Source organism: Patella vulgata, chromosome 6, assembly GCF_932274485.2.
Source record: "Patella vulgata chromosome 6, xgPatVulg1.2, whole genome shotgun sequence".
Lineage (NCBI taxonomy): Eukaryota > Metazoa > Mollusca > Gastropoda > Patellidae > Patella > Patella vulgata.
The window spans coordinates 50,545,675-50,573,131 of record NC_065884.2 but is presented as its reverse complement, the minus strand read 5'-3'; the positions used below and the strand labels follow the sequence as shown (position 1 = coordinate 50,573,131).

At 34.6% G+C, this 27,457-nt stretch overlaps 1 protein-coding gene across 5 annotated transcripts in view; it reads right to left on the bottom strand.

The window, feature by feature from the left end:
- LOC126823611 (transcription factor ETV6) overlaps positions 1–27,165 on the bottom strand; it is a 56,977-nt gene extending 29,812 nt beyond the window's left edge. Inside the window, exon 1 of one of the 5 annotated variants that reach the window (XM_050552558.2) lies at positions 27,143–27,165. The gene's annotated coding sequence lies outside the window, so the exon portion shown is untranslated. Of the gene's footprint in view, positions 1–5,984; positions 6,090–17,043; positions 17,150–18,961; positions 19,123–19,170; positions 19,269–27,142 lie in introns of those variants that run through there. The other 4 variants (XM_050552556.1, XM_050552554.1, XM_050552557.2 and 1 more) reach the window with 4 other exon arrangements.
- Between the last annotated feature and the right edge of the window lie 292 nt (positions 27,166–27,457).

Sequence of the window (27,457 nt, the reverse complement as noted above, 5' to 3'; positions counted from 1 at the left end):
GGTCACTAATGAAATGGGTTTGTCGGGCTTTCCAACATTTTTGGACGCAATATCCCTGCTTCTAATTGGTTAAATGTCCATTGCCATTGTTTCAGTGTCTTGAGTTGAACAGGTTCGATGACGAACTTAACATAAGCAGAGATAAGCAATTTGATTGGTCGATACTTTGCAACTCCACATCTTCTAATTTAGGTAGGTCATGGGTTCGAGTCCCTCCGAGGGTAACTTAAATAAAACTTTCTATATTATATACTTGGACGTCTATGGCGGTATATACAAGCTGTTATACGGCTCCGGTCCCATTTAAACAATGCTTGTACTTGATGGTGATTGATGCCCATAAAGTATTCATTTCATCCGGCTTCAATTTGGAATACCTGTGCTGAATGCCTCATACAAATTTGGACAAGTAATGGGTGTGTTGCTCACGTGATGCGACGAATATGCTACGCAGAAGACACCACTCGTCACGCTTCACGTGCATACGGAATCTCTCCTAAGCCATTTCATTAAATTTCGTACACGTGCTTCAACGGTCATGCACTGCGGACTATGTACATCCGTGATGCACAAATCCAGATGCGTGTCCATTATGCGGATTGACACGTAGACCACATCTACTTGCCTCCATACTGTCAACAAGGACGGGATGAATGGGATTGGATGTAACGTCCTAACTTTCTGTACTAAACGGGCTATGGAAGACGGGCAATAGCGACAGACATGGATACAAACGATTTATACATATATCATTATCTGTAAACAGCTTAGATTAAAGATGGGTTCCCAGGAAAGTATTTATCGGGTGGTTATTTCCAATAAAAGTATGATACTTTTGGTATATATGGAAAGTAGAGATATCCAATCTTACTAGATAAATACTGGATTCCCCGAAAAACACTCATGGAGCGTATACAGGACAAAAATGTAAGGGTTCCCCTAATCAACAGCCCGACGATTAGGAACTTCTGCACGCATGATGTCAAAGGTCACAAGCGAACATTGAGCGCTTGATGACCTGGTATTATCGAATTTTAATAGCAGGGCATTCCTTCGCAATTATAATGTTTGAGAAGGATTTGAAGCAGAATTATGACAAATTAATTAGTTTGAATATGTTTTTGGTCTATATATACCATTAAATCACCCAGTTTGTAAGCGGGAACCCATCTTTAACCATTAAGCCAAATAAGCACGTGCTTAGGGACTCAAGGGAAGAGGGGACTCACATTTATATAAGATTTAGATAAAGAGCTGGCCGTTCTTGCTATAATAGTTCATGAATAGATAATGCAAAATAAATATATTGAAAATTTCATTGAAATTACTTTATTCTGAGCCAATTTATCATTGTTTGTAGTTTTGACAAAATGTGTGCCTCGCTTCTCCATTTTTAAATTAAATCTAATCTAGTTAAAATCCCGAGTATCCGATGGCATCGAGAGTTGATTATGGTCTTGTCAGGTTAATAAATGTCTAATTAATAATTTATTCAACATTTAAGGCCTAAAGAAAGACCCCCAATAGGCAAATTTAGCTCTTGAATAATGTACCTTTAAAGTTGACAAAAATAAGGACCGAAAAGGTTTCTTTATACAGTAATTTAGACGATTTAGACCACATCTTGATCTTCATAGATATAAATGAATTATCCTTCAGGCATTGGTTAACAAAAAGATGGCGGTATGTTAATACAATACAATGTGAAATTTAGAGAGAAATGGTGTTCAACGTCCACGCGTCATAAACTAGGTCATTTCGGTACTAACATGGTTCAATTTTATTTCAATTATTCGATCGCGCGTAGGAGTCTATAGCAGTGGGAGGATACAGGAGGGCCCGGAGGAAACCCACGATCTTCGGCAGGCGGTCCTACTTCTAGTGTGGGATGGAAAAACCACGCCAATAGACTTAATTACAGACCTTATTATCTAAAGCGCACACGCCAGAAACCCCCAGCCCCCACCCCAACACACACATATTGACGTCGAGACATAAGACGCAATAATAACGTTAGGGCTATTTTGAGCATCTTACTCCCAGTGACGAATTCACAGACCGATTCACTGGATATCAGTTGGGAATTCTTGTGGGCTTTTATTGACATATATATACTATGCACCCAATAACCTTTAGTGTCGCCCATTGTCCGCTGATTACATATACACATCCGGTTAGTCCGGGTATATACCACCGCAGGATTTGCTCTTAAAACGGATTTTGATGCGCAATTTTTGAGTATTCCATGACAGTGACTGATTTTTTGTTTTCGTTCTATTTTAGTTTATTATGTATAGAGATCACCCACCTATGACCGACATACTAAACAATTCAATGTCAAACTGTTATTGACTAGATACTAAACAAGGACTGTTAATGTAAAAGTCATTTTAAGGCGCCCAGCTCTCCGCTCAGTAAGATACCTTGTACTAACCCCCAACCACCCGTTCGTCCACAGTCTAGACTAAGGCTATTAATCTAGTCCTTTTGATTTTGGTTTGTATTATTTGTGTATGTGTGTGTTTGTTGGGGTGGGGAGGCGTTCAATTAAATCCAACTTCAATAAGTCTACGTCAGACCAAAATAATTTCGATGTATTCATTATAACAGCCTTGTGTCTTGAAACTATAATTTTTGTAATGTACTTATTAAATTACAGATTTAGACTTAAATTAATCAGTTAATCTATAATAAATCAGTTAATGGCTATTTCACCACGCGCAATACTCGTGCCTTGCCCAGTAAATAACTCCAGTGCTCACCCATTCATCATTTTCTCAGTAAAAGTTAAATGAACTCGAAATTAATTACATTAAGATTAAACAAGGAAATCTTAAGTATTGTTTCGCTTTTAGGATTAACTTCTATTAATAAATACAGAACAACCGCACTATACACAAAAACAACCAACGAACAACACAAAACAACTACTAAAACGCTCACAACATCCTTACACTGTCAGCCATAGGAAAAGTAAATTACTTTCTGACACCGTGTTCATTAATTGTCAATATTTGACACCTTTACAATAGTAACGCGTATAAGAAAATGTAAAGCCTTTCTACTTGTGTACAAAAATGAATCTGCTGTAAACCTAGGTATACTATAGATTTTTACTTGTGTAATGTATTAAAGTCAAGTACACCTGTCTGTAAGTGCAGCCGTCACTGATACGGGATGTTTGTTTATTCATGATCACAAAGCAATTAAATCATTGCGTCATAATAGTTACGTTTGACCTAGAAATATATTACTATTAATAAATTTTATTTGCTTTTATGTTCGTGACATGACGTCATTGGTGTTATTGTTATGGTTTGATGACAGTCCATGACATCACACGGGTGGCATTGTCGAATGACGTTTGCAAAGAAAATAAATAGACTATACCGACGTGTAGATATAATTTAATAATTACACACGTTGACTCATTTATCCCATTTCTTTCATAAGCGAGTATCCGTACCTAAAAGCAACCAATACAGGGGCGGATACAGGAATATTTGGCAGGTGTGTGTGTGTGTGGGGGGGGGGGGTGCCAGGTCCCTTAGACAATGTATCTTTGGGGGAGTGGGGGGGTCTCTCCCTCTGGCCTTGAACATTTTTGAGAAATACATGGTCTCTATCGTCATTTTGGCGTATGTCTGGGGTAACCAGGGGTCACTTTGACAAAACACAGAAACCTGGGTTTTACATAAAAACATACTAAATACATGTACCGACTACGCTACGGTTTGGTTTTACTAATATGCAATACACGACTTTTAAAGGTCACTTTAAGAAGAGAGAGAGAGAGAGAGAGAGAGAGAGAGAGAGAGAGAGAGAAATGGGGTTTAACGTCCACTCGACACAAACTAGATCATTTCGGGACTAACACATGGTTCAATTTTATTTCAATAATTCGCTTGCGCGTAGGGGTCTTTAGCAGTGGGAGGAAACCAGAAGACCGGAGAAAACCCACAAGGTTGGACAGGCGACCCTATTCCTTGTCACGTACAACTGAGGAATCGAAACCCCGCCAGTTGACTCAATGACAGACCGTATGATACAGCGTGTGCGTGCTAACCATTCGGCCATCCAACCCCACAAACTTTAAGGAGAAGCAAAGTAGACAAACAAAAAAAACTGACCACGACTGCGTCAAACACCAAATTATCCAAAAAATTCATCACATCAATTATTCGTTTAATTTTTCCAATACTGCGGGGCACAGATAACTTGACAAGAACCCAAAATATGACCATAGCGTGGAGAATAAGCGGCTATGACAGTGCATGATGCTATCATCGTCTCCAAATTTAGTAAGCATACATACATTCCGTTTGACTTCAATTTTTATTATGAACTAATAGGATCACATTGTGATTCAATTTCATTGACCCAAAGCATTATTTGTGTTATCATGTCTATATCATTATCTTGCGCTATGAATGTCCATTCCATCCTACCCCCTCCCCCACTCCACAACATCCACTCCGGATCCACCCCTGCAATATAAAGTAAGGGAGACCAAGCCACTCCGGAACTGTTGTCAGAATCATTTCCAGTCAGAAAGGAGTGTCAACAATTATATAAAACAATACAACTTAAGTGGTGGTTTTTGCTTCTTTTTTAAAAAGAAATTATTATATTATCATTAGTGTGTTATTATTATCATTAGTGATAGTGTTTCCATTGCTTGTCTGGTTTGGATAACTCGAGACACCCCTGCACTGATATTCGATCGATGGAAGTCGTAATCATAAATAGTTGGAAATTTTTCGGAGCGATGTATAAATAACAATGTACGTGCCATATAGCATTGTAAACAATATACAATTCAGTAATATATTTCAAACTCTTGGGTCGCGTGTCTAACCTGGTGGGTTTTCTACGGGTCCTCCGCTTTTCTCCTACTCCTAAAAGACAAGCGAATTATTGAAATAACACTGTAAAATATGTTAGTCCCGATATGACCTAATTTGAGTTACATTAGTTCCCCCCTCTCTCTCTCTCTCTCTCTCTCTCTTACAGGCCCTAAATGGTTGTAGAATATATGCAAATACAATACACGTCAACACGTACTATATAGACCGCAATTCTTTACTTCTTCAATATAATTTACGGACATAGTATACGTTATTGACTATCCTGCCGTAGGGGAGATAAATGCGGAAATGTCGAGCTATTGTCTACGTGTTCGTTCAGAGAGGAGTGATTAACATATTAAAATGACAAAGCGGTAATTTATTATCTGGGTGACATTGTTTAATGCCCTTTTCCGAGAATTGATATTACTAGCAAAGGTTCATTAGAGTCGTTTGTTGATCACAAAGATAGGGTTGGTTGACTTAGTGTAATCCATTTATTTTATTATTCTGAATAATGAATAAAATAAAATTGTGTTTTAAAAAGACATAGAAAGTAAATACACCATAATGTATAAATTACTGTCAAGTTCATGTAGACAGTTTTGATTAATTTGAAAAAAAAAAAAAAAAATATAGAACAAATAAATAAAATTGGGATAAAATGGGCGTATTCTGGAAGGGGTGAAGGGTGGGTTGGGGTGGGGTGGCGCCTTTCTGCAGTAGCAATGGAGGGTGAACGATTTTTGAAGCAATGGTATCCTACGTCCAGAAAAAAGAAAATAATGATGTGCTGAAGACAGCTATGAGATAAAGAATCGTCGGTTTGCATCAAAAAGTTTATTTTGAAAAAAAACCTCAACCCAAACTTAGTTATGTGTTGATCACACAGGTTACATTTTATGATGACTTATTATATAATGGATCGCTAATACACTATAAGTTTTATTTGCTCATATGTGATAACGTATCGGTATTCAATGCGATTTGTATCTACATCCGCAAACTGAAAACTAAAATAAATATCCCACAACAAAATTATAATTTTAAAAAATATAATCAATGAATTAATGATATTTAACAAATTAAAAAATAATCCAAGAGATTTCTTTTTAGCTATGAATATATCCAACTTACCTAGCTTGAGATCTATCTACCTGTATATCGTGTAGGAAGTTTCATAAGTAACATACAACCATTTCCTAGAGGGTGTTTCATGACGTTATACTTCCGGGGGGAAGGCTCTATGATGATTGACATAATATATCTCCTGTCATTGAAACCTACATGTAGGCCACCGAAGCGCATGTAACTTGTACAGGATGTCCATTGATAATACGAGCTTTATGTAGATAAGTACATATTACTTATATTAAAGTCAACATGTCGGTATGATAGGTCCTAGCTATTAATAGTTAGTCATTCATTTTCTCGTGTAGTCTGATAATGACCTATTGGTTTTAAATGTAAACTTCGATATGATCATTTATTTAAATTTCTTTCTCAGTTGTTTTTCGTTCAAAAATCATACTTGTTTAAAATAAACTATGAAAATTGTTAACAATCAATATTTACATATTATAAAGATACAATATTTAATTATGGGATCTGAAAACAAGCCGGAGCTTATATAAATCCATTTCCCGTAATAAATTATTTACAGACATATAAATACATTTTTTATAAATATAATCACGAGTTACATACAGTTATAAATTACAAAAGCAAAACATCTTTATTCTCACTTGATGAAAATGTACAAAACACTTAATAAACAGAGGTTATAATGTTTGGCGACACGATTATGTAATGTCGATAGAGTGATGCGAACCTCGAGCTGTGGATAGTAGAAAGGGAAATGGAAAGTCAAGTCTAAAACCTTGAACAGCAAACAAAAGGCATGCGAAGTGGGAAGATGTTACGTAGTTGACGATTGTCGTTGGGTACCTGTTAAAGTTATTGGTGGAAGCTATCAGGGTGTAATTGGTATCATGGTCATTATAACTTCAGTTGAATTGACACAAATGGGCATGAAGTATCATCAAACAGGAGACAGTCAGGTAAAACTACCCACAGACGATAACAATAATTATACCAGATACAGTAAGTGAAAAACACGGTAAGTAGGCAGGAAGCGAAAATAAAAGACAAGTATCATCAAACAAGAGACAGTCGGGTCAAACTAATCACCGGAAGTGAACACAATCATTAATTAAGAGATGGTAAGTAAAACCGACAAGTTTTACCAAGTAAGAAACGGAACGTGTGGCCACCAAAAGGACACGATAAGTATCATCAGTTAAGATACGGTAGGTAGAATCAACAGAACACAAAAGGTATCATCTTTCACATAGGCGTACGAGCCAGGGGGGCAGGGGGGGGGGGCAGCTGCCCCCCTAACTTTCGGGCAAGCTGACTTTTCGGGCAGACGGGTAAAGTGAAAAAAAAAAATTATTTCATCTACTTGGCAAAATAAAGTGCCCGAAATCGAATAAAACACTAATTTTACGGGCTGGAAAAGCAGTAAAACGCGTTTGCGGCCGTCAAATATTCCAAATAATTTCTTGGGGGGTCCTTCCAAGGTCAGCTCCGCTTCTTCGCCTCTCGAAGAAAACGGCGCTGCTGTCTGTAAACCTGAAATTTTTTCGGGCATTTCTAGTTTTGCTTCCCTGTCACCGAGCCCAAATAAAACACTAATTTTACTTATCTTTTAATTGAATACCACGAATTTGTACTGAGTTGACTATGGATTAAAACATTTTGTCTGGAGCCACTCTGCTTTGTGCGACATTTTTCGGGCATCGATTTTTTGTGAATGCAACTGGAACAGTCTGATTGAATGGTTGGAAGTCAAAATGGGATTTAGGTTACAAAACCATTGGATACTGTTGGAGTTTCTTACACGGGCTAGAATAGCAGAAAACGCATATGCGGTGGTCCAATTTTCAAAATTTTCTCCCGGGGGGTGAGGCCTCCATACTCCGCGACGATTGATTGGTTGTTTGGAATTCGGATCAGTCAGGTGGGCTATATTGGACCAAATTGAAGTTGCTGTATTCACAGGCTGGAATAGCAGGAAAGCGCGTTTGCGGCAGTTAAATTTTCAAAATTTTCTGCTAACGGTCCCGTCTTCGTGGACTGTAAACGATTGATCTTTTGATTGGAATTCGAGTCAGCCATCTTAATTAGGCTATAATAGACCACTTTGTTCAAGGACTGAAATAGCAGGAAAACGTGTTTGCAGCCGTCAAATATTCCAAAATTTTCTTGGGGGGGGGGGGGCATGCAAGCCTCTCGAGGAAGACTGACGCCGCTGTCTGTAAACCCGAAATTTTTTCGGGCATTTCGGGTTCTGCCCCCCTAACTGTCATCGAGCCCTTACGCCTATGATCTTTCAAAACATGGTAAGTAAAATCTACAAGTTTAACTAGGCAAGAGACGATACGTGAGACCACCATAAGGACGTGATAAGTATCCTTAGTTAACATACAGTAGGTAAAACCAACAGACACATACGTCATGTATGACGTATGCCCGTCTTCATTAGCCCAGGTTAGGAGCAGAACAGTAGGACGTTAAACTCCATTTCATTTCATTTCATTTCTTGGAGATTAGGGGGTTGGATGGCCGAATGGTTAGCGCGTGCGCGTTGTATCATAAGGTCTGTCATTGAGTCAACTGGCGTGGTTTCGATTCCCCGGTTGTACGATATCATTTTACTACACATTTATAATTATGTTTAGTTTGAATTGCATATAGGGTACCATTGTGTTTTAGGATCTTAACCCAACTTAGAATTCTTCAAAATAAGGCAATACGGGGATTTTTGTTCTATTTTTTTTCGCTTTTACTGATTTTGTGACAGTCATTTTTTTTTTTATGAATAGTTCATTTCGAACAGATATCCTCTCGGGGTCTCATATAACAACGGTTCATCTTCAAAGGGATTAACACTGAGCTGCAATTCGGCTGCGTACCCGTTGCCTCTTCGGCTAGTAACGATAATTAATTTTTAATTGTTGCGTCTATTTCCGATTCTTCAAATCTTTGTTACTAATTAACCGCAAAACAGATATCCGTGTTAAAATTGTATGTAATATTGGTGGACATCAACATTGTCCTTAAAACTACATGTATTTCAAAACATTAGGGGGGGGGGGGTGGATGGCTGAATGGTTAGCCTGCGCGCGCTGTATCATAAAGTCTGTCATTGAGTTGACTGGCGTGGTTTCGAATCCCCGGTTGTACGTGGCAAGGAGTAGGGTCGCCTGTCCATCGTCGTGGGTTTTCTCCGGGTCCTCCGGTTTCCTCCCACTGCTAAAGACCCCTACGCGCAAGCGAATTATGTAAAATAAAATTAAACCATATGTTAGTCCCGAAATGACCTAGTTTGTGTCGAGTGGACGTTAAACCCCATTTCTCTCTCTTTCTCTCAAAACATTAGTTGTTATCTTTAGGTATATAAATTATGTATTATATATAGATATTTTCAAACATGACGACAGAAGTGCAATAAAAGATAGCATAAGTCCCCATCCCCAAGGACTTAACGGGAATGTTTGGTTATCATTCACATGTAGATGTTATTGCTCTCCAAATTTTATATGTAAAAATCTGAATTCAAATGTAGAATTTATATCCCACCACATATTATATGGAAAATCTGAATTCAACTGTTGAATTTATACTTCACCATATATTATATGGAAAGTCTGAACTCAAATATTGAATTTATTGCTCACCAAGTATTATAGGGAAAAATTTGAATTCAAATGTGGAATTTATACCTCACCATATACTATTTGGAAAATCGGAATTCAAATGTGGAATTTATTGCTCACCACATATTTTATGGGAAATCTGAATTCAAATATAGAATTTATTGCTCACTAAATATTATAGGGAAAATTTGAATTCAAATGAGGAATCTATTGCTCACCATATAGTATATTGAAAATCTGAATGCAATGTAAATTCATTGCTATCCGATTCCCTTATCTGTTCACTCACTGAGATTCCGTCTTCCACCGAGAAACTGGTTTCTACACGAAATGTAGCGATTGTCACTTCCCCTTCATCATCTATACTGGCAATTCCGTTTTGTTACATAGGCGTTAGAAGTGCAAGAAACCCAGAAGGATTTCCCATTTGTGACAATCAAGCCTTCACCGAATCTAAAAATGACAGCTTGATTTTTAAAAAAAAAAAAAACAAGGGTATGAGACAATACGACAATATATCTATCAAATTGGAGTATCTTAGGAGTATCTTATGGGTCATTTCTGAAGTCCAGCTTTACAAATCTTCATGATAAATCAAGTTTGTTACGGATAAGTTTTTATTGCAGGATGGACAAATATTAACCAAGTAATCAAGTCAGTATCTTTGAATGTATTTATCAAGTTTTAATACTATCACTGATTAAATATCCTAGAGAATATTATTTTTTTCCTGTTCTATCAATTCGTTACAGAAAGGTCTGGTTTTTCAGGGAACAGGGAGGTCTAGTACGGGCTCTAAAGATCACCTGGCATGTTGTCGATGCTTATATGACACCTGTTATCAAGCGAATTATTGATATATGTGAAATGAAATGGGGTTTAACGTCCTACTGTTCTGCCCCGACTACACACTGATCCGCAGTGAATATTCGCTAGGCCGCGACAATCACTGATAAGGATGACATTGATGCGACTTAATGAGCACAAATATTAACTTTTTTCCTCCGACAAATCAAATTCTAAAACATTTTTTTTTATGTATTAGAAAAATAAATAAAGACGTTTGAGGTATTTGTAAAAATTATGTGCTATTTTAGTGTAAATGGGTATTAAAATGAGTAAAAGGCGCCATTCTGCTCGAATCAGTAACGTCTTATGTAAACAATGCACGCGCCATTGAGCCCATGATTGACGCCGCGTGATATGACGTCATGTATTGAAGGCAGTCATCTTTTACAGAGATATTAGAAGACTTTCGTAATACTCTGTGAAACAGATTGCCCCGACTAGCCTAATGAAGACGGACATACGCCATACAGTGTGCTATAACGGAAATTCTGCCGGGACAAATATCAAATTCAACTGTCAAGGATTTTTTTTACGTGCACGCCAATGTGTACACGGGACTTCGGTTTTCATACCATCCGAACGACTATACGTTGTCCCCTGCCAGACTCTCTGTCCTGCACCACTGAAAATCGGGAACCACGCAGGAAAATCCCGATGAACTTTTTCGGCCAACATCGGGATCGAACACGGGACGGCCAGGTTTGCGAGCCAACGTCTTTGTCACTGAGCAACTGCGGCTCCCTTATTGATATAAAGATACACCATATCAGTTCCGAAATGACCTGGTTTGTGTTGAATGTTAATTTTTTTTATAATTTAATGATTAAGAGTCAAGATCTAACTAACTTACCTTTAAACTATAAATTAAAAATTTGGAATCAAAACCTTACATGTTTAATATTAAATGTATTGTTGGATACTAAAGTGTATAAAATATCACTTGGAATGTATTACTATGTTTTAAAAATTATAAATATGGCGAAACATAAAATAATAATAGATTGGTCTGTGTGAATTTTAATTAATAATTGCTTATTTATTTAGATGTTGTAAATGCACAAATTTAAACATCAAAAGTGGCTTTTTTTTGTAAACATTACTTTAGATATTTCCTAAAATGACAAACTATGAAACAGCCACGTCAGTTAATCAGCAAACTTAAAGTCCCATTACGTCATTTGCATTTTTCGCTAAGATTACAAATTTCTCACGGCCCACGCTAATATATACTCAGACTGATTATTTAACATTTAATTAAGAAAACAAAACCAAAATACCATCGCTAGATAATCTCTCGGTAAGATTCAATCGGATTTAAAACAGGCCAACAACAAAACTGGTGACTGAATTATTACATAGCGAACAAGCAGGATAGATTTCAATTCAACAATAGCTTTGTAAATACTGAACGGAATTGAAACATTTTTTGACTGATATTCCTGTTATATAATCATCTTTTAAAATGTTGTAGTTTACAACGGATCACGCAAAGAGGCTGTAAAGAAAAATACATGTTGTACTCTTTACTATGTTATGTAAAACTTTACCGTATCATGGTTTGATTTAATTGATACCCGGTTTGACTACGTGAATTAAACCCGCGTGAAAAAAGCATCAATTACGAATCTATTTGTTTCCGCGTTTCTCATAGGAAACCTATTTTATAGCAAGCAGTAATTGATTTCTCATGTTATTATATTGTCTCTATGAATCACCCCGCTATATTATTATTATAAACATTTAATTTGGGGTTTTATTACTTATTTATTTTTTAAAAAAAATTGTCCTACTTGATTACTGTATTGTCTACCATTTAACATCCAAAGTTATTAAGAATAATGCCATTTTTTGCAACTAAAATGTATAAGCTAAGCGACACCTTGCTTGAAGTGAAAAGTTTTAAGGACCGACTTTGATGAGAAATCATCTTACAAGAGAAAAATGTTGATGACTCTTTAAATTAAATGTATTAGTGGTAGTAATCAGTTATTTGACATTTCAAAATGCCAATAAACTTTTCAGTGGAAATAAATAGTTGTTTGACATTACAAAATGATAAAATTTATCAGTGTAAACACTTAGTTATTCGACATTACAAAATGCCAACAAATTTATCAGTGAAAATAATTAGTTACTTGACATAACAAAAAGCCAATACATTTTATAATGTTTCTGCGGAAATAATTAGTTATTTGACATTACAAAATGCCAATAAACATATCAGTGGAAATAATGAGTTATTTGATATTACAAAATTTATCAGTGAAAATAAGAAGTTATTTGACATTATAAAATGACAAAATTCATCAGTGGAAATAATTTGACATTGACATTACAAAATGCTAGTAAATTTACCAGTGAAAATAATTAGTTATTAGGCATTAGAAAAAGCCAATACATTTTATTATAAGTTAAAACTAAAGACAGTAAAGGGTGTTAGATAGTGATTTAGAAAGTGGATGAAGGTTAGATAATCTTTTAACATTGATGTTAACATTCATATATAAAATGCAATTCAAATTCTTAGAACGATATAACCGTTGCATGAAATCTTTAGTCACTAAACTTCTATTAGCTATAACTTACATTAGGACTGACAAAAAATTATGGGCTCAATAGGTATTTGGTATGAGTATTTTTGAACTATTTATGTGTAAAGGCATTCGAAAGTTCTAATAACATAGAAAGAAACCGCTCTACTAATTATAGTGCCACATGGACACTGACCCCAGTACAACCTTAAAATATACGTAATTAGGTGTGAAAGGAAGTAGAAAATATACTTTGACAACGGTAATTCATATCCAAATATACTTTACAAAACTAGAGACTTGTTATTTTCTTTTGAAATTAATCATAAAAAAAATAATATACACTTGTGTCACGAAAATAGTTATATATAGGTAGGCTAACACACTCCAGGTAGATATAAACTTAATATCAACACAACAGTGCAGTAATAAAAAGTGTCAAACCATTTACTTCTTTTCTTAACCAAGAAAACACCCCTGGAGACTGGAAGTCAGAAAAATTGTTGACATTAGACAAAAGAAAGAAGATAAAAACAATCTTCGCACTCATACAACAAAACGTTTCTTTTGTAGTAATTCATTTGGTTTTATTTTAACCTTCAGAAAACTGAAAAAAAAGTATATAAAAACCCTTTCAAAGATTCACTAAACAAGCACCCTGCAGGAGATAGGAAGCCAGTATATAACAAACCATTGTCGTTTATTAAGGAAATACAAACATAATTGTTACATGTTTCTACAATACATCTTGAAGGAATCTATTCATTAAACTTAACATAAATCATGCAAATAAGAACACATTCAAATTAGTCAGTTTTGAGTACACTTATGCTAAACACGCGGTTGCATTTTGCATGAATGGACAGAGTTTTTCGCACAATCAGGGGCCATAATCCAGGATGCCACAGTCCGACATGCGATAATATCAAAAGGAACTAAGTAAGATCTTTGGGATATAATTATAAACATATATCTTCAGTTTCATCAAAATCGCACAAAAATTGTGACCTGTAAAGCGCCCACAAGCTAAAATCGTGATCTATCGCACAATCAAGGGCCATAATTCACGAAGTTACAGTCCAATATGCGCGAATACAAAAAAGAAACAAGATCTTTGGGATATAAACATACGTTTTTCAGTTTCATAAAAATCAGATAAAAATTGAGACCTCTAGAGGGTCCACTACCTTGGTATTACATACTTGTACATTATTTGCGTACAAGGAGCGGCCATTTTGTCGGGAACTTGCACCAATATCGAAAGCAACCACAATCTGTGGGTTATTAACATGCATTTTAAGTTTCATCAAATTCGGATAAACATTGTGACCTCTAGAGGGCCAACAGACTAAAAACATGATTTTTCGTATCAGGGCCCATAATCCATGAAGTTGTGGCCCGATACATGTCAATATGGAAAGGAACCAATATCTTTGGTATATAAATCTATATTTCAAGTTTCGTCAAAATAGGATAAAAATTGTGATCTGTAGAGTTCAACAAACAAAATATGAACGGACAGACGGACATGACAATGTGGGAGTATCAAAATGAAAATGAAAACATAAACAAATAAAAACTAACAACCAGTTGATAGAGTGATACATACAAATAAATCTTTGACATTTACGAAAATTATCGAATGTTATTATACAAATAACACACAAAGTATAACCCAGTATAAACTACCAGAACTGCACATAATCCCCCATAATCAACCGAACATATCAAACTGCATATGATCCAATATAATCTACCGATATTATCAAACTGCACATAATCCAATATACAGTAATCTACCGATAATATCAAACTGTACATAATCCAATATACTGTACCGAACATTATGAAACTATACATAATCCCATATAATCTATCGAACATAACATAACTAATGAAATATAACGAAATATAATCTACCGAATATAACCTAACTAATGAAACATAATCTACTGAACATAACATAATTAATGAAATTGGAATATATAATGAAATATAAACAACCGACCATACATAACTAATGGAATAAAGTGAAATATAATCTATCGAACATAACTAATGAAATATAATGAAATATGATCTACCATAACAGAATCCCGACATATCAAAATGCGAATAATCCACATTATACGTATAGTACAGTTTCTTACCGAGAGTGTTACATATCCCCAACCAACCACGAGATTGTACGTAGCACTAAGCTTGATACATAACATGCAAAAACCGTTCATGACACCAGTTTATGTTTATCAACAAGTTTGTTACCCAAACTATCTATAATGCATACACACATAGGGACGTATCTCGAAGTTCATCTTAAACTACCTTGATACACCTACATACACACCAAGCCTGAATTTAATACCTCAAGATACTTAGAACAAAAGTTGGGAAAGCTTCATGACAATGACTCTATTAAAGAATTTACTCGTTATACAGCTATCATCATAACACACCAAGATACCAAATTTCTGTTCAAGATCGCAAAGCACCGCTTAAAGAATTCTGTAGAATATCGGGTTAGAGTAACGGAGTAAGTAAGACGCTTACTCGCTTACCTGGAGGTTCCGTGTTCGAGTCCGGTGTTGGCCGAGAAAGTTCCCCCTTGTCAGTGTGCAGGACGGAGGTCCTGGCATGGGACACGTGTAATCGTTCAGATGGGACGAACAACAGAGGTCCCGTGTACACATTGGTTTGCACGTAAAAGAACCCTTGACAGTTATAATTCGAAATAAGAGTAGGTCGTAGTGCTGCTATCCGGACAAAATTACCCTCATAGCACACTGTATGTCGTATGTCCGTCTTCCTTAGCCCAGTCGCAGAACAATAGGACGTTAAACCCCATTTCATTTTATTTCATAATCTAAAAATAGGCCAAAACGGAAACAAATCAAATAACAGAGTTAAGACCATCTACGGAACAATTAAATCTGCCAGAAGAAATTCAATACAATCTTCCAGCACAGAATCAATATAGCCCACCAGAAAAAAATCAAATCTTCTAGCACAACAGAACCAATGCCATCTCCCACAATCAGAAACTACAGCAACTACAACTAAAGAATAAATCAATCCGAACAAGAAGCCGGAAGTAGACATGCGATTAAAATGTCCGCAGTACTCGTGCGATCAATGTTAAAATAGATAATAATTTTGTTTTGCAAATAATGTCTTCCTTCAAGAGGCATATATTCTAAACAACAACAACGATAACTAACATCCGGTTGCGCAAGTGGTTAACAACTATAGTAGGATACAGATAATGTAAAAAAGTATTTAAGGGTTGACAGCGGTATGAAATATTGTATTACACAACCCGTCATGACTTGCTTAATATCGTTATCAGTTCCATTGAAGGTCATCTATAAGAATTTAATATATAACCTAACCCCTTTCGATTTCCTTATATAATGATAATGATAACTGATTTGAACATACTTTTTGAGATTTTTGTAGTCATTTAAGATGTGGTTTTGGCTAACTACAAGATTCTATCTGTTTCTGGAGAATTGAGGATTGCCAAACATGGCTAAACATTGATTGAAACGTTAAATTCACCCAACTGACGGAGTGCAACATTTCAAAACGCGCGGCTCAACTCTGTCCCTATTAATGTCTGCTTATTTTTTCTTATTAGTCCATATGATTTTATGCCTTGACTATCGGGTAAGACAATAACTACATGTATATCGTATTTAAATATTTAAAAAAACAAAAAAACTTTAATAGCTGTTAAGTGTTTAAGTATAAACAGCTAGGTGTTGACCTCTGATCACAAGGATACAATAATGAGATCAAGGTTATAGCAATCAACACACACACACACACACACATGAATATATTAACGAATTTGTCAATTTCCTCTTACATTTAGTTTTTCGGAGTTTTTTATGTTTGTGGTGTGCGTGTGTGTGTGTATATATATAAAACATAAAAAACCTCCGAAAAACTAAATGTAAGAGGAAATTGACAAATTCGTTAATATATTCATGTAAAGGTTGTACGAAACTGAAAAATGTTATTAATATAATGCCTTTAGGTTTAATAGTGTTACAAACACACACACACACAACATAAAGTTATATACATACTTACTAGACATAACTGAACTGTCATTAGCTGCTTTATGAAACAGTTTATGTCCATATTTGTGGCTCTTTTCCTTTGTCGGAAACGAACTTTAGCCAAATTTTAAATCTGTTGTTTAATAATTCCGCCGGGGCAAATTATATTATACAAATTACAAGTGCATGCAGTTTTATATTTCCTGATGTAGGGTAATACTTATGTCACGCGGTTAGAGTTTATAACAAATCTATTAGGACTTTTAAGTTGAAAATCTAGATATTATAGAATTAAAATGATTAGAAAAATGTAATAATGGTGTACATCGTGATGTTAGACCTGAAAGTGGCAAATTAATGGCCTGGAGATTTATCCCAGTCAAATTAATCAAATGATGTCGTATGTTTGTTAAATTGTTTGTCGGGAAATTCATATTTAATATGAAAAACCCATTGGCTAACTTCTAAAGAGTGTCGTTTATTTATCCAGGACTAAGCCGGAAATATAAACTAATAACGATTTTAAGAAAAGATAATGACATATAAACGAATGCGAAATCACCCTAAACAAACTTAAAGGGACAATAACACTCTTGCTGGCTTGACAGCTCCAGAAAATAAAAAAAACAGCCTTATTCTAAATACTAGATGTGTTAGTGTCCTACCTGTTGTGTAAATTATGCATTAAATCCTATTTTACTTGTCCAGATGGTTCAAAAATATTTTTAAATCCAAGTCACATTTGAAAAGCTTTACGTCAGGTTTTTCAAATCATTTAGTTGAATTTTTCCAATTTTTTAAATTAGGTGTGTTAAGATGAAATTTGTATCATCAATTAATTGGAATATTGTAAAATAGTGCAATTTGTTGACCAGAATAAAGATTGGGACATATTATTCAGTTACAACAAGAGTGGTATTGAGCCTTTAAGATTTTGCTTTTAAGCCAAAACGTGCTTTTATGAATTGTAAAATGTTTCAAATTCCACTAATTTGTTGAAGGAGCTAAACCTCTAATTCAATATCATTCAATATACTCGAAATTAAGAAGACCAATTAGAATTAATATTGGTCAATTTTAATCAATATTGATGTTGTTATTTTACCGTGAAAATATGAGATCATAATATCCAATATTTAAGACACAGAAAACACAATAAGCAATTCCTTACTCTTAACACATTGGCGATTTGAAATCCATAAATGAAAAAGAACATTTGCCCATAAAATATTTGGTTTTAGGTTCTGTATCTGAAATAAAAGTATATTATTTATGGATCTATTTCCATGGAGCAACACCCGTCTTTAAAAATCAGTTCTGTAAATGTTTTAATAAATTCGCAGACTACCTTGAACCGCCAATATCGCTCGCTTAAAATAACTGTTAAGGGATATAGAACTATTTGACACATATTTAAAATAGCGTATGTTATATAATAAATTACTATACAGATGTCAACCAACCATCGTGAAAATTTAAACTGGTGTCTTTATGTAACTATAATAGGTGGTTAACCACGTATCTAAATGTAAGTGTTTTGTACTAAATATTATGAACAGACCAATACATTGTTTTGAATTAATAACTTATAATTTGGTTTATTTTTAAACTTGTTTCAGTATAGAATCCAAATGAAAAACTGTCTTGAATCAGAGTATATTATGCTGTGCGAAAGAAGTCCAGTCCGACCCAGTAAATAAATACATACCCAGGGACACACCCACTATGGTTACTTAACTTTTAATGGTTGCTCATATTTATAACTCACTAAACGCCTAAAATATAAATGTAAATTTTTGGGATGGGTAATAATGTAAAAGAAAATATTCATACTATTCTGAATTGCATATAGCATAATTTACCGTGAACCATGAAAACAATGTCTATATTCACAAGAAATGTAACAATACATAATTTAACTAATACTTCTAAACATACACAATACTTACACTGTCAGGAATTTTGACGATGGTGAACTGATAATTTATTTCCTACTGAACAACTCAGCAACTTGTTATACATAGATGAACAGTATTGTTGTACACAGGAAAAATTTAAGAGAGAAGAAGAAAAGACCTCTGTCGTTCGTTTTGGAAAGGAAATACAAATTTAGTGTGAATTTAACAGGGAAATAATATTATATTGTCTATAAACTTACGTCCAACACAAACATTTTTTTTCAGAGCCTGGTGTGAACTCGTTTCTGGACGTGCGTAATATGAACACTTTCTTTGATGTGAACAGCTATTCATAATCACGTGAAATTTTGTCATAGGGAAGGGGTCGTTTAATTGAAAGTCACACGATTTTTTTAAATGTTGTTTACATTGCTTAAGTTCATCGCTAATAATATCTGACTGTGAACACCACTGTGAACACAGGATTCTAAGTCGACACAAAGTGCTGAATCACAACCAGATATGGATTAAATTCATTGATTTTTTTCGTTTAATTCTTTCTCGTGTTAATTTTGATAAAGAAGGAAAAGAATATTGAGAAAACGATTTAATTAAGAATGTATATTTTGTATAATGACGTGCTAAATTATATGAGCTATAATGGTCTTTCTAACATCCTGCCCTTCATAGAAAATATAATACAAAAGTCATAGCATGCTAAATATCCTCGACGTTGACGAATTTAAAAAATGACAGATGACCACTTCTGTCATGTGACGCTAAATTAAATACTTGATATTTTTTTTTAAGCATTTATAATATTTAGATCAGCAAAAAAGAGGAAATTGTATGACACATGTATGGCTAAAATCGTGTCTTTTGAAATCAATATACATGTGATCAACAGCTATTTTTTTTACTTTAGTTTGTCATCAGTTTGAACAGACTGTCAACCAATTATCACATATGATTGTATAAGAAAACTTCGTGATTCGATTTATGGATTTTACTAATTGTGAGTTCAGTGACATAAACAATTATGTATATAGGATTTGTTCATTAAAATAAAAGTATTAATTTAATGGTTTGCTAAATGAAATATCTGTCTTTATTTAAAATTTTAGGTATATAGAGCCGATATTGATAACTGATTTTGTGCTCCACTATCGACAGTTTAAGCTAAAAACCAAAATAAAAGCAGTAAGCAAACTGACTTACATTTAATATGTCGAAACGAAAATTTAATCTTTTGGATTATATGCCATTACTAATCGAATAACACCCCAGGTTAACGCAATTTAACATTTTGATCTCATTCAAGGACAGGGCCTATTTTAAGGTTTTATTGACGAAGCACGGTTTCCGGAGATGGGAGTTTTTTCATTCGGTTTCCCCCCTTTGGGTTCCAACAAAATTTCCAAAACGTGACTCACGATTTTCCACACAGAACTTGGTAGCTCAATTTAGCTTCTTCCATCACCGTTATTAGCTCTAATGTGTTGGAATAAACCTTCTGAAATCGTGATCAATTAGTTGTGACCAAAACAAAGGCTCACCAGAAGTGAAATTAAAACTTCCTGAATTATCACCACGCTTACACTTTTAAAACAAAACAAGCGGTTGGCACACACGATACGCCGAGATTCTGTAAGATATGGATAGGGAAGGGGAATATCGATAGGGCTCAACCTCTCATTGTCCCAATGCTACACATCGAATATGAAACTGTAGCCTATATCGCGTTCACAGGGTTTTTGGCAAAGTTTGGTAACTCGATGGGGTTTGTCGTCTCATGACCCCAATGCTTCACATCAAATGTGAAAAAATAAAACAAGGTTAAAACGCAAGCACCTGTCGCTTCCACGAGGTTTTCCAGGGGGCTTAACTCCGGATCAGAAGGTCGCGGAATGCTGATTATCGGTATGATTCTTGCTCCCGTGTTTTCAATTCATCACAATATAAAGCTCACAAACTTTGTTGCGCTCTGTGTATGTAAGGCCATAATCCAAGCAGAATCACCAAAATCGAATTCAACCAAGATCTTTCGAGCCTCAACATCTAAAACGGTCAAAAATTGAGGTCTAAATTAAAATTTGCATACTATTGACATTTGTATTTATAGCTGCGTATCGGTATCATTGGCAGTCCAAAGAAACGCCCAAAAGCAGACGAACCTTTACTGTAACATGCAGCTGACTACTTGCGTCAACAACAGCTTTATTTTTCGACATTTACATACAATCCACGAAATTGAATCGAAACCAAACGCATTGATTGATGATCACAATGATTGTTAATGACACACTTGCTAAATTTCCTCATGCAATCTTTTCAGATTCACAAGGATACATAACATACCATGATACCATCTTTTCAAAGCATGAATTTTAGATTCTCCAAGCAAGGCTTTTTCATTTCGAGGCACGTCCGTGTCTGTAGGCACGTTAAAATAGGCCCTGTCAAGGAGGTTTAGCTCCTTTAAGACTAATGCACAAATAAGGTTTGAAGAACAAAGACAATAACTCCCCAAATCATTGCTAAAAATTCACCCTTAAAAAATATTTTAGTAACCAATCGATACGCTCATCAATTTTTGTCTACCCAACGTGCCCACCACGTCTTTTATGATCGATATTATTACATATTTATCAAAGAAAGACTGCAAGGAGAACTGTGAGACACTTCGAAATAAGTTGTCCCATAACATTATAATAGCTGAATAATCTAAAAGTTAATTTCAATTCAGGTTGCCATGCCCCTTAATATTTTTGGGCTTGCCAGACAGACGTTACCGTAACTATATTAAGTAATCCAATTTTAATGTGTCATTGATACTGTTACCGTATAACTATCTCAAGTAATGTAATTTTAATTTCTGAATATAGTAAACCACAGTATAGACCATTGGTGTTAAACCCTAATAAAAAAGACCACTGCAAATTATTAGACATTAACCTTCTTTGTAACAGCACTATTTATTTTAAACGCTTGACATGTCATTCAATACAACTTTAATTTTAAAGTTTATTCGAGTTAGTAGGTAACCATTTACTTGTCATTCAATACAACTTTAATTAAAGTTTATTCGAGTTAGTAGGTAACCATTTACTTGTCTGCCCGGCTTGAAGTTGCCATGGTTGGAATCTGGAACAGTGTCCTTACTGCTCGAACTAGGCCTACCTGATAAAAGAAGCAAATCGCAATTACGACTGTGAACGCTGCTTACTGAATGGGACACGTGCGGGTAAATTTACATAATGCACACTTTTTATTAGGACGTATCATCACATTTTAGCAGCATATTAGCCTAACAAGGAACATCTGAACATTATAGTGAAATACTTCGTTTTATCTATATTCCATACTTAGATATGACTGTTTTTGTTTATAATATATTTAGACGCAATTTGTGTCATAAATAGATCCTATAATGTGGCGTGATTTTACAAATGTATTTTCACATCCTCATCCTTATTTGTAAAAAGGAATAAATAAGTTAGGAATATGGAGGTTTGGTAAAATGTTGAATTCCAAACTGCGGGCGATCTAAATTGTATTCTGAGTATTTAACCAACTTTGTAGCAGCTCTGTTTATTTTAAACGCTTTATATCATTCTATACAACTTTAAAATAATATAATTTTATAAGATTTGAGCAAAAGATTTATTTTTAAAATGTAGCTCTGCTGATGGTTTGGGTCATGTTACTATAACATGTACAATATTTTGGAAAACATTGTCACGTGATTCGCCTATATCAATCAGGATATAATTGTAATTATAAAAAACCCAGTCTAGTCATGGAGCAATTCGTGCACGCTTCGAGAACATATAATATTGCGGAGAAGGAAATGTGACAATTAGTAATGCTGTACTACGCTTCACCAATAGATTAGCAAAATCTGTAATAAACTGCATTGACAATTAATAAAGTGACAGTTTAATTACTGCACTGGCAGTGGAAATAGTGCAGAGAAACCCGGTATCGTACCCACGATTTGTATAGACAACAGGCCTTACTACCTACAGGGAAATGGGGGTTTAACCTACATTCGACACAAATAGTTCAGTTCTGGACTAACATGTGGTTTTTCATTTTAATAATTCGCATGTGGGCTTTTGGACCCCTTTTCATTTATTTTAAGTTTTAAAATGTAGAACTATATATACCCTTTGAAGGATAGTTTATTTTTTACGAGTCGGAAACAGCGACATTGTTTTATATTGTACAACGTCCGCCATCGTCTATTCATTTACAATGTTTTGGTTTGCTCCAGGCGTGGTTGTCAGTGGTGCAGCAGGGAGGATGGATTGACAAGTAGTGTCTAGTCATTCGGGTGGGACGGAAACCTAGGAACCGTATACTTGCGTTCACGTAAAATATTGCTTGATAGTCGGAATTCGAAATAAGAGTAGGCGGTAGGGCTGCTGTCTGGTTTAATCTCCGTTGCTTAATCTCCACCAGGCTCTGACTCACGACTTCCTGGTAGGCCGACAAAAAAGTGGCCCTTATTTGAATCCTATACAGGTATAATACAGGTATATAAAGTTTACAAAATTTTTTAAAAGTAAACAACATTCTTTCATTCACGTAGTAAAATCGTGATGAGATATAATTTTATATGATATACCCAATGATAAAAAATCTATTCTATATTATTATATTGCAGGGTGTGACGGTTGTATTGTTTACACTTAGGAAGAAGCTATCTTTATTCTTTCCATATTTTGTTATCGGAGACGTCTACTAAAGGTGTTTATGACGTCACAAAGACCCTACACAGTGTAGATGTATTCATGCAAATACCGTGTGACGGCATTGTCATTCAAAAAATACCTCTCATAAAGGGCGCGTCCAGTTTCATTCAGTAAAATCATAATACGATAAAACCAGGTAAAACTGAAAATGCGTTAAGTACTATTAGAACAGCAATAGTAAAATTAGTATCTTATCAATGGAAATGTAACCAGTTGGGAAATCATATTTATGACGACATACTTTACAGCGCAAATAACGTAGGCTATTGAGAACCCCAAAAACGATATAGGTCATCATTTTAAATGTACGGGTAACGTTTATTATGTAGAAACGTTGTTTAAATAGGCATTATGTAAGAGCTAAATCTGACTATTGCAGGTCTTTCTTTGGGCCTATATGTTATTTAAAGTATTAATTAGACATTTATTAACATGACAAGACCATAATGGACTCTCTATGCTAGCAGGTGACTCTGATTTTTAAGCAGATTAGAACGGTTCGGCCATTTAATGCTTTAAGTCAATACTACAACTATTGATAACTTCGCTTAAAATAAAGTAATTTGAAAGAAATTTCAATATATTCATTTTGCATTATCTATTTTTGAAATATTATAGCGAGAACGGTCAGATCTTTATCTAAATCTTACATAATGCCCCTTTAATATCTAAATCTATTATTAATTATATTTTACAGTATTTGAAGTATTTTGACCATATCACTATATTATTAAAGTACACTTTTCATTTCAGGCATTATTAAAATTATTATATTTAATATGGCGTTAAAGTCAATTAAAGAGTAAGGGTTAATTATAAAGTTTAAGACTTCGTACAATCAAAAGTATTTTTAGTGAAAAACGTTTGGGTGCAAATAGATCAATTCTAATTTAAGTTATGAACATTTAAAGTTACATTAGTTTCTTTAGATTTCATACGGCCATCACTATGTGTCTTGAATAAATAAAGTATTAATAACTTTGCTATCTTTCTCGTACAAACCAATCCGTCTTTTTGTGTACTAGGATATGATTAACAATAACAACGGTTTTTATACATCAAAGTACCGGTCGCACATAATTGTTACACCTGATCTGGCTTGTAATGCCTTTAAAGATTCTTAAAGTCTTCTTTGTAACACACACGCCCACCCAAATCTTTTGCCCCCATCCCCTGCCCTTACTATTACACTAGGCCTTACCGCCTGTATTAATCTCAAACGTTAATATAAAAAATGTGGGTGTATTATAACACACATGCCCATTATACACTTTTTATACTTAAAAATTATCTTAAAATCGCGAGAAATCTGATCTATAGATAAGCAGAAAAACATTAAGTCGGATTAGTTTTGATCTTGGCTCATTAAATATTCTGAAGAATAATCACTACTAATCTAAACGGCATACTGTCGAATCACAAGTTAATGGGTATAGGTGACAACATAATATAAAACTTGAAATGCACCACCTACAGTTTCTAAAATCTAATTGAAAGGATTCTGAGGGTTTGTCCGAAGAAATTTATCGAATAGTAAGTGCAAGGGGACTGCGCCACACACAATTAAACAAAACGAATCTACGGACAAACACAATACGCAGAAATCACTAACAAACGTACATATCAGAGCCCCCTTACTAACAGTTAATTTCGCCCGCCATTTTTGAGTTTTCAAACATATCAATGTAGATGAAATTACGCTACATATTCCTCGTAAAGTGAAAGCATCACGATAGGCACTCATAAAAAAGATGTTGCAAATGAAAGGGTCTTTGTGCTGTCCAACAAATGAAAATTCTGAGTTACGAGAGTATCAGAAATAAATACAAGAGCATCGCTACTGCTGCAATATACGTGCACATTCCTGCTTTGATTGATATGGTATATTTTAAAATTACCAAATAACATAGTGATGATCCTTAGTGTATAAGTAAAAGGAATGCAAAGTTTGGAGTGGTTCCGTTAAGAAACGCGGCATGTTGACGACAAACAAACAAATAAGGAATGAGTATGCAAAGTTTCAAGTTTTAAGAATTGCGGCTTGTAGGCGACATACACACACACGCACACACACACACCCACACAAACAGGGGCGACGGCAATATACGTCCACATTATGAATTTGGACGTATAATAAAAGTCGCTTTCACCGAAACCATCTGAAAAGGGAAGTCAAATTAAATTACGGCTTATATAATCAAAATTTGTAATCGATAGTTAACTTTAGTGTTGACAAATTAAGAATATAGAGTAATGATTCAGGGGCATATCTATAATATTTATTGTTATACAACTATGTGCATGTTTCCATCAAGTTGTCACGATCCCTAAAATTAGTAAAATCTATGTCGCTTATAAATAAATTTGTAAATAAGGAAGCAATAAACCGTAACTAAATTAACTCCAATCTGGCCGAAATACAGATCAAAATTTCGATTCGGTTTTCTTTCTAGTATATGCCTGCATGGAAAACAGATATTTTTCGAACTATACAAATATCCACGTGGCAATCAGATGAATTGAACCCTATTTATGACGTTCACCCCCCCCCACCAAAAAAACCCCCAAACCCAACAACAAAAAACCTACCATGTACTTTTAGTCATTGCAGTAATCTAAAATCGTCATTTATTAGAAAGATCTATGGATACAAATAGCATTTGAACACATATACAGAGTGATCTGTCAAGTAATTTTAAGAATTTAGTGTATAATAAAAATATGGAAGTATACTTTTAAATTATTAAATGAATTAATTAATTTTTGGATATCAATATAATACAATAGTTCAACAATGATAAGCAATTTTTATATTTACAGTTTTATTGTCTGATATAAATAACTTTTTAGATGTGTATTTATAAGTACACAATTACAGAGTTGATGGAATTTTGCTTTATATGGGGAGTGGGTAATATATTTATTGGGTATATAAATTGATCGTTTGAAATAATTACACTCAAGAATTAAATGAAACAAGTCTTCGATAATACCACAGTTACATATTGCATATTTATACAGTTGATGGACTTAAAATATAAACTTGATGAAATATTCAATGATATTCTGATTCTTCTACTCATTTGAGGAGATCACAGGGGAAACCTATTAAATTCTAAAAGGCTATCGGATTCCCAAGATGAATGTTCCAAATGCGTAGGTGTTTTTAACACCCATCCCCCTACCAAAAAGAAACAAAAAAATCAACTAAGCCCAATCCAACAACCAAAAATAGTGCACACTTACAAAATATATAGCACCATAACCATGTGTGTTGTTTTAAACTGGGCAATGAAAATACAATTCCAGATTTTATTTAAGTCCCATTTACGAAAATAAATCATTCAGCCACCATTCATTAGGCTTATAAACAACTAAACAACCTGCCCATAATTAAATCTACAATTTCCTTGACCACCGTTAAAACATAGCAAATATGTACGTGATATTAGCTTGATTGAGAAGTTCCCGTTACCTTGGGTGTGCCCGGATTAACTCTGCACATCATCCTGTTTAATCTTTGATAATCCTCTCAAAATCACTTGTATCATGGTTCCGGTCCTACTTTAAGCTGTGACGTATCCATGTCATCAACTAATAGGCTAATTAGTGTGGTAAGACAGATCACATACAACCGACTATGATGTTTTTTTATTCATTACAGTAAATGTGCTCACATATTCATTGTCGTCACCTGAATCCGCCCCTTTGCCCAAACTTTTTGGTAAACATTATACACTCTATGGAAATTCAAAATTTCTTCACATTTCCGTTCGGAAATATGCAATTT